At 45.5% G+C, this 7,614-nt stretch overlaps 1 protein-coding gene across 1 annotated transcript in view; it reads left to right on the forward strand.

Moving 5' to 3' along the window:
- LOC132378985 (pro-neuregulin-3, membrane-bound isoform-like) overlaps positions 1-7,614 on the forward strand; it is a 695,506-nt gene that overhangs the window by 656,132 nt on the left and 31,760 nt on the right. The gene's annotated exons all lie outside the window — the stretch shown is intronic.

Below are 7,614 nucleotides of genomic sequence, written 5' to 3' on the forward strand. Positions count from 1 at the left end.
ACCAACGTGCACAGCTCACGCCCCTGCACCAGCCAACACCAACAGCTCTTAAAGCCCCCTACTGTGATAAACCAACTCACCAAGACCCAAACGCATCTGTCCTAATGAATCCTGCAGATGCTGGAACTCCACACAGTTTGCTGGAGGAGCTCAGCTGGTCTCATTGGAGTGGAATAAAGAGTGAACTTTTTGGACCAAGACCCTCCATCAGGATTTACAAATAAGCTCCCAGGACAGCTGGCAGCAGCATAAGAGTGGCACAGTTACTAGAGCCACTGTCTCAGAATGCTAGAGACTGGGTTCAATCCCGACCTCGGGTACAATCTGCATAGAGTGGGCATGTTCTCCCTGTGTCTCTAAGGGTCTCCTCTTTCTTTGGCTTCCCCCTCATCCAATAGACTTGCAGTTCAGTAGATTACTTGGTCTCTGTAAATTGCCTCTGTTGTGCTGGTGAGTGGTAGAATCAGGGGCAAAATGATGTGAACGAGGGGAGAATAATTAAAAAAGATTGATGTAGGTTGAGTGTAAGTGAGAGTTTGATGGACTGAAGGGCTTTGTTTTATGTTGTGATTCTATCACAATAATTTCTCCTGCATCCTTCTTTCAGAGCTGTATCCATACCATTGACAAGCTGCAGAGGTAACAGCATATTATCTTTGAGTTCAACATTTTATTTTGATCCGTAATTTTCTCAAGTCCCTACATAGAGCGTCACCCTTGTTCGTTCTATGCCATTGGTTCCTTCATGAGTCAAGGTCAAAGAAAAACGGTTCAGGTTGGAGACAGAATCACATGCACGTCAGCTCTGGCAGGGTTTACAGGTCATTAACTCCTACAAAGCAAAAGCCAAAATCATGAACAACAGTGATGCTTCACTCCCAGATGAGCTCAATGCCTTCTATGAACCTTTGAACGATAGCATAAAACTACACCTGTGCAAATCCCCGCAGTATCTGAAGACCCTGTGATCTCTGTCTCAGAGGCTGATGTCAGGGCATCTTTCAAGGGGATGACTCCTCACAACCAGGGCCAACTAACTGGTGGGAATGTTCAGGGACATCCTCAATCACTCAAAGCCGCAGTTGAAGTTTCCCACCTGATTCAAAAGACAACAGTCATACTAGTGCCCGAGAAGAGCAGGGTGAGCTGCCTCAATCACTATCTCTCAGTGGCATTCAGTTCTAGTATAATTAAGTGTTTTGATAGGTTGGTCATGGCCTAAGCAAGGGCCTGCACCCTCTGCAGTTTGCCTATTGCCACAATAGGTCTACAGTAGATACACTCTCACTGGCTCTGTCTCTGGCTTTGAAACACCTGGACAATAGGGCTGCTGTTGATTGACTACAGCTTAGCATTCAACACAATCATGCCCCCAGTTATAGTCAAAAAACTCCAAAACCTGAGCCTCTGTACCTCCCTCAACAACTGGATCCTTGACCAGGAGACCACAGTCCATGCAGATCAGAAATAACAGTCAACACTGGCCCACCTGAAGGATGTGTGCTTAGATCACAGCTCTGCTCTCTCTCCACCCACCACTGTGTGACCACACGCAGCTCAAGTGCCATCTATAAATACTTACGACGACACAACTATTGTTGGCTGAATTTCAGATGGTGACGGAAAGGAGCAAGATGGATCAACTGGTTGTGTGCTGTCTCAGCAACAAGCCTGCACTCAACATCAGTGAGAGCAAGGAACTGATTGTGGACTTCAGGAAGGGGAAGTCGAGGGAACACTCACCAGTCCTCATCAAGGGATCAGAGATGGAAAGAAAAAGCAGTTTCAGGTTCCTGGGTGTCAATATCTCTTGAGGATCTAACCTGGGCCCAACATATTGGTGTAATTACAAAGAAGGCATAACAGTGGCTATACTTAATTATGAGTTTGAGGAGAATTCATATGTCACCGAAGACATTTGCAAATTTCTACATTGTATCACAGAAAACATTCCAACTGGTTGTATGACTGCCTGGTATGGAGGGGCCACTCGCCGGATCAGAAAACGCTGCAAAGTTGTAAACTCAGCCAGCTCCATCATGGGCTGTAGCTTCCCCATCATCCAGAACGTCTCCAAAATGCGATGCCTCAAGAAGGTGGAATCCATCATTAAGGATCCTCCATCAGCTAGGACATGCCCTCTTCTCATTGCTACCATCAGGGAGGAGGTACAGGAGCCTGAAGACACACACTCAATGTTTCAGGAACAGCCTCTTCCCCTTCGCCATCAGATTTCTGAATGAACAAGGTTTGCTCCCTGTTTGCACTACTTGTTTACAGTTTTTATTGTTATGTATTGCATTGTACTGTTGCTGCCAGTGACATTAAATCTGATTCTGAGTCAGAAATAACTGTTTCTACCCCTCCCACTCCCTAAGGTTTTTTCTAACACTTAGGAGAGTACTTTGCTCAGATGCTAGGCAGGCAACATAGTCTTTGACTATAGAGAGAAGACATTTTAAACCGTTCACATGCCTACAGCCTCGACTTCCAAAATACATGATCAGTACCATGGTACCGTGATTGTACTGGTGTTAGAACAGGTTGGCAATGCCAATTCTCCCACTTATCTTGCCCCTTTGCCCAGTTAGTCACTCCTCCTCGTTCTGTCCCTGCTCTAGTTTCCCCAGTCATTCACACACTTTGCCCTCCCATTCTGCAGTTCATGGGAGTTCACCATTCACGCAGCCTAACAGTAAAACAATCGCTAGCTTGGCTAATCAAAACAATCCCTGCAGTTAATGTGCTCTACTGGTTTACAACTCATAAAAATAAGGATTCTGGACACAGGCATTCCAAACAGTTTCATTTATTTTCACTCACACTGGTACATAGGTTTGTGGACAGTAGAACGGTCCCAGCAGACCAGAGAGACAGTTTGGGATGTCCTAAAATAATGCCTGGGTCAGTGGGAGCAAATGCACTACATCCAATGCGGCAGATTTAAACTCTCAGTTTGACTTTGCTGGAGAGGTGTGGAGGTTGGAGTGGACAGTTGGTGAATAGTTATATTGGAAAGTTAACGACAAAGAGTTTCTTGGAGAAAGCCTCTGTATATTTGTAAATTTTTGTACGTCTGGTTTTCATTTGTCTATTTATAAATATTTCTTTTCTTCACAACTTGTGGGCAGTTTTTGATCTTTTTTTTCACCTGGCACTAAATTAAACCCCTTGCACTAATGTGCTGTTGCAGCTTACCAACTGTTTTTATCCAACTGGTAATCCCTGTCAGGCACACTTACCCACACCTGAGAGCAAAGTGTGGCATATTGACCTAATCTCATGATTGATTGTCCATAGACCAAAATATCTGGATAACCAGCACCTGTGTAGATAGATACGTTATTGATCTCAAAGGAAATTACACTGTCATAGTAGCATTACATCTGAATGTGTCACAATTTTTACAACTCACACCATAGAGCTACAGATTACTCAGAGTGAAGCCCGAAAGGACAATCCCACAAACTTACTGAGGGAATGTCACACTGTCAGAGGGACAGTACTGAGGGAGTGTCTTACTGTCAGAGGGACAGTACTGAGGGAGTGTCACACTATCAGAGGGACAGTACTGAGGGGATGTCACACTGTCAGAGGGACAGTATTGAGGGAGTGTGACACTGTCAGAGGGACAGTACTGAGGGAGTGTCACACTGTCAGAGGGACAGTACTGAGGGAGTGTCTCACTGTCAGAGGGACAGTACTGAGGGAGTGTCACACTATCAGAGGGGCAGTACTGAGGGAGTGTCTCACTGTCAGAGGGACAGTACTGAGCGAGTGTCGCACTGTCAGAGGGAGGCTACTGAAAAAGCAACTCAGCTGAAGGAGGAATATGGAAGCGGTAAGAGGTGTAACATTGGGAGATCACTGGTGTGTTGGAACAGCAATGCTGAGAGAATGCTGCCCTCAGAGGTAGCACTTTTTAATAAAACATTGCATTATTTTCACTGAACAACGCATTGTTGAAGAGTGGCAGGAAAGTTACAAACCTTGGCAAAACAACACAGAACACAAGGAACAAGACAACAACAGGAAAACAAGCCTCATTCCTCTCTCCCATCCACACACATTCACAGTTCCATAACCCCAGGACAGGAACTCTACCCTCCACTCTCCAGCAAACTCAGACTCGGATCTGCAAAATTAGGCTTCAACTTCCCCAGCAGACTCACAACGCTTTGCGGACTTGGCTCTCGCCAACAGATTTTGACATCTGGGCTGAGCCCCAGGACAGGCCTATCACCAAACACTAGGCCTTGAACTCCAGATGGAATCTAGAACACTAGGCCTCAAAACCGGTCTCAGTGGTTTGCAAGTCCGGGGGGGTGGTCAATGGAACTTGTTCCTCCTGCCTGCCAGGAGCTCCGACTCTGAAACTCACCAACAACTTGCTGAGCTGAGGGGCCTGTCTCCTACTTTCTACCCAGGCCAACGTCCGACTATGGATATCCCACACCCACGACGCTAACCTGACTCCTCACTCCCCCTCTCTGATCTGCGAGTCAACCTAACTCGCAAGTCAGTGCCATCTTGGTAAGTATGCATTCACCAGCACTGGTGAACAAGATTCACTGATAATTATCACATTGGTGATGATAAGATCTTTCAGCATGAAAATAGCTGCTGTCTTTCCTACTTCACAACGCTAACAAGGTTCATCGCTGGTCAAGATGTACTCTGGTACACTGAAAGCTCATAAAAGGCTCAATAGATTTTCAAGTTCTCAGAACAGAGAAGAGAGCTGCTGTTGAAAATCAGCAAGTAACATGGTGTTCTGGGACTGAGCATTAATTAGGTTTTTAATGTAATAGTCTGCTTGGTACTGATGGCTTTCACTCTGCAAAGTCTGGGGCTTCTGTGAATGGTGGTGGGGGGAGCAGCAAAAAGCCCCAGCACCCACTATGTCCCCGTGCTCGCAGTCCAAGCTTTTACTGTTGCTGACTGTTCCTTGCAAGTGCCGAGGCTGGATGTACAGCTGTCTGCTGGTGATGAATTGCTCAGCACACTTACACCATCACCTGCATTCAGCGCATCTGTCTGCAGCCCATCGCTATGGAGACGGGTGCATCTGATTTGTTTTATCTTCCGTGTGACATGCTGAGAGAGTGGGCCTGACATGGAGCCACACACCATTAATCTCAAGCGCCCCTCAGTTTGCCGTTTCGTTGGCACTTTATGTGTTTATTTGTCGTCTTCTGGGCTGGTTTCTCTTGTCCCCTACCCCCGCCACTCCTCTCTCCTCTCGGTACTGCATCGCCTACAGTGTGCTCTGTCTGCACTGGCTCCCCTTGAAGGCTCAGCACGTCACCGAAGGCGCTAGGCATCGCCAACTGATGTCAGAGAGCCTTCTGACTGGTTGCTCCACTGCCCAGGATTGAAATTCAGGTTAATTCAGCCATTTCCATCGTTGGCACAGCTCTGCCCATCTACAAGAGGGGATGATTCAGGAAGGTTACCTCTATCATCAGGATGACCTCCATCACCGAGGCCCCCCACCATGCCCTCTTCTCATTGCTTCCATTAGGTATGACATACATGAGCCTCAGGATCCACGCCTCAGCGTTCAACAACAGTTTCTTCCCATATGGCTTTTGAACCGAACTAAAACTCCTCATTCTGCCTTAAACTAAATTTCTCTCAGCTTGCACTGATGTCACTAAGTTATTATTGTTTATTGTGTCATGTAAGCTATGGTAATTTATGTTAACTTATCATGTGAAGCTATTGCAAAACGCTGATATTCATGGCACTTATACAGAGGGTATGTATGCTCATAGCTGTACCACCAGTAAACCTTGGCTGACCCTTAATTATCATAAAGCAAAAACCTGTAGTTGCTGGAAGTCCTAAATAAAAGCAAAAAATATAGTAAACAGTCAGCAGCTCCAGCTGTGGGATGACGTCTCTGACTGGGATCACAGCAGTCACCCATTTCACAGCTGGAACTGAGTGGAACAGCCACTGTTCATTTCACCTTTAGTTCCAGTACCCTGGCCTCCGTTCCAGATCTGCATTTCTTTCTGTCTCGTCAGATGTTTGTCTGCTGTACAGGGAGTGTAACAGTGTCTGAGGTGCCATCTACCATTGGGTAGGAGTTACAGAATGCGAAGTCCCACCAGGGTCAGGAACAGCTACAGTACTGTGCAAAACTGTTAGGCACCTTTCATGATTTCAGATGGCTTGGCCTCTACAGAGCCCTGATCTCAACATTATCAAGGCTGTCTGGGATTACCTGGAGAGTCAGCAGCAAGCAAGGCAGCCAAAGTCTGCATAAGAACTGTGGCAATTTCACAATGCTTGGAACAACCTACCAGCTGATTTTCTTATAAAACAACATGACAGCATACCAGTTTTAAAGGCAAAGGGTGGTCACATCAAATATTGATCTGATTTAATTTTTTAAACTGTTTTCTGCTATCAATAGTACATTTTTGATACTTAGACACTTTTCATTATTTTTGAAAGCATCTTCACTTCAGAGTTTTTTTAACATGTGCCTAAGACTTTTGCACCATCCTGTATTTCCATTCAACCACTTAGCTCTTGACCAACCAGCATAATTCTAACCATTACCTCAGTATGGCAATGATCCACTGCAATGAGCATGTTATTTTAAGGTTAAGATAAAAATTAGCTTTATTCGCCACATGTACATTGAAACATACGGTGAAAGGCAGCTCATCTGTGCTGAGGGGGGGGGGCAGCCCGCCACTGTCATTATGCTTCCAGTGCCAACGTAGCATGCCCGTAATTTCCTAACTCATATGCCTTTGGAATGGGGGATGTACCCAGAGGAAACCCATGCAGTCACAAACGTGCTGATCACAGTGCTGTAAGGTGATATGCTAACCACTTAGATACCTGGCCCTTCTAATTGTGTTCTATTTCATATCATTTATGTTAATGTTTCCCTTCTGAATGCTGTGCCTGGGATACCACTGCAAGTAAGCTTTCGTTGCAGTTGACTTTGACTTTTGAATAACCCTTTAAACTTGTGACATGATTGCTTGTTTAACTTCCATCAGTGTTCTGTGAAGCAAGCTGACCTCCTGATGCCCAAGCATTTTTGTAGCCCAGGTTACAGCCATTTGAGACTGGAATTCAGAAGAATGAGGGGTGATCTTATATAAGATCCCAAGAGGCACAATAGTGGATGAATCTCAAACAAGGGCATAGAGTCACAAGATTAATGGGCAGTTATTTTAAAAGCAAGGCACGGAGGAACTTCTTGTTGTAGGGACTGGTGATTTTTTTGGAATTCTCTACACCGAAGGCAAGATCATTAGGGGTATTTAATGAGGAATTAATAATTTTTGAAAGTTTAGGGAATTGAGGACTACTCACTGAAACAGTGTCTGAGGCAGATCAGCTAGGGTCATAGTGAAATGTGGGATGGACTCGGGTTGACTGACCTATTCCTACTCCTCTTTTCTTGAGACCAGTATCTGATCACTGAGACATGCCAGAGGTTTAGCTCTAACACAACTCTTAGCAGCTTTTCAGGGTTGATCTTAAACCCAAAAGTGAATAATTCACCATCAGCCTCAAATTGTACGGCTGTGTATCAGGAACTGGGGGGGGGGGGACCACGTGGAATGGACAGCCACATTCTTC

This window comes from Hypanus sabinus, chromosome 21 (genome assembly GCF_030144855.1).
Source record: "Hypanus sabinus isolate sHypSab1 chromosome 21, sHypSab1.hap1, whole genome shotgun sequence".
Classification (NCBI taxonomy): domain Eukaryota; kingdom Metazoa; phylum Chordata; class Chondrichthyes; order Myliobatiformes; family Dasyatidae; genus Hypanus; species Hypanus sabinus.